Source organism: Acanthisitta chloris, unplaced genomic scaffold, assembly GCF_000695815.1.
Source record: "Acanthisitta chloris isolate BGI_N310 unplaced genomic scaffold, ASM69581v1 scaffold27546, whole genome shotgun sequence".
NCBI classification, from domain to species: Eukaryota; Metazoa; Chordata; class Aves; order Passeriformes; family Acanthisittidae; genus Acanthisitta; species Acanthisitta chloris.
Genome location: NW_008680817.1, coordinates 457 through 2,446, shown reverse-complemented (window position 1 = coordinate 2,446; position 1,990 = coordinate 457).

The following is a 1,990-nucleotide window of genomic DNA, read 5'->3' as shown; positions in this document are numbered from 1 at the left end:
GCTGGCCTCCAGCCCTCCAGAGAGAGGGGAGAGTAAGATGTGGCTCCAGGCCCAGCCTGCAGTGAGAAGAACAATTTGGGCAGAGACCCACGGCGCAGGGCTATGTTCAGACCCTGCTCCACACCACGGCAGGCTGATGCAGGCAGCTGGCACAGCTGATTGCTGGAGCTGCCAGGGAGAGGGGAATGTGCTTAGAGTGTTCCTGGGTCACCAGGCTCTGGAAAGGTGTGCTCCTGTACTGGGAGGAGCTGGACAATGCCAGCTGGTTCCCAGATAGGGTGCCCTTGTGCTCAGGGACTCCTGCCTGCACCAACAGTTAGTTTCCTAGTGCTGGCAGGGACTGCAGGGAAGCCTCCTTCAGTGACAGGAGTTCAGGAGTATCCATATCCATACTGGGAAGGTTAAACTAGGATTAACAGCATCCACGTTGGGAAAGTTAACCCAGGAGTACTCATATCCTTGCTGGGAGGATTAACCCCTGCCTGCCAGTAGGCATCATCCATCCAACAATGCCATGAGAGGGCTTTGGGGTGCACAGGCAGGCCAGGGGTGCTGTGGGCACTCAGGCAGGAGCCTGTCCTTGCTTTTGTTTGCCAAGCTGGTCTGTGCTGAGCAAGCTCCTGGTGACCTAGAACAGCCAGTGCAATACGCCAGCCCCAGCCTTGGCACAGGGAGTGTTTGGCTCCATGTACCCAGCCTGGCAGAGCAGGCAGGCGTGTGGCCGAGGGGAGGGTGCTGCAGGCAGCCCTACTGGCCCCAGCCTGGCCACAGTCCCCTCTCCTGATGTCTGCAGGGATACAGCTGCTCCCAAGCTCAGTGGCGGCCAGGAATGGGGTTTTACCTTGGGATGGTACATAGGTAAGAGAAATGTGGTGGTGTGGGTCAGTTCACTTCCAGGAACCTTAAATCTTTACCAAGAGGGTGGTCAAACCCTGGAACACACTTCCTGGAGAGGTGGTTGATGCCCCAAGCCTGTCAGTGCTTAAGATTCATTTGGACAATGCCCTTAAGAACATGCTTTAACTGTGGATCAGACTTGAAGTGCTCAGGCAGTTGACCCAGATGATCCTTGTAGGCGACTTCTAACTGAAAATATCCTTCCTTCCTTCCTTCCTTCCTTCCTTCCTTCCTTCCTTCCTTCCTTCCTTCCTTCCTTCCTTCCTTCCTTCCTTCCTTCCTTCCTTCCTTCCTTCCTTCCTTCCTTCCTTCCTTCCTTCCTTCCTTCCTTCCTTCCTTCCTTTCCTTCCTCCCTCCCTCCCTCCCTTCCTTCCTCCCTTCCTCCCTTTCTTTCTTTCTTTCTTGTTGGCCCTTTGGTTTGGCTTTTCCCTGGTGGTCTCAGGACCTGCTCCCACCCAAAATATATCCTCTCTCCCATCTTTGCATCACTTTTGCTTCCCTGGAACCAGGTCAGCCTGGAGGATTGTGCCAAGAGCTGGGGTGCCCTGGTTCTCACCGAGCAACCTTGGCAGCAGAGCTCCTCACCTTAGTGTGGCCTCAGGAGAGTGACAGTGGTGCAATGATTTCTTTGTCACTGATATTGCCCTACTCCACTGAGCTCCGAGACCTAGTGATGGTCTAATTAGTGCTTCTGCCTCACAGGGCTGGCTGGAGCGCTGTGCTGTCTTGTCCTTGCATGGAGGGTGTCTCACTGGGGTTGCAAAGGCATCAGTCCCACTTAAAACTGGGTCGACTTAATAGGATCTAGGACAGGTAGGAGAAAGATTGGCTTGGAAGAAAGGAGAGGAGCAGGGTGCTTCTCCCCAACAGGCATGGTGCTGGGAAATTGTGGCTTCTTCCCCAGTCCACCTTCAGGGATGCTCAGAGTTGTCAGAGTTTAGGAACTGGACGGGCAGTTGCAGAGGCAGCAGTATGTGACTGTGGCATCGTCTGGTGACAGCTTGCATTTGCACCAACCAGGGCTGCTTGTCCCTTAGCTGGGGACTCTGGAGGCACTCCTCTGCTCCTTCACGATGGAGTTTGGAAGCTGGTG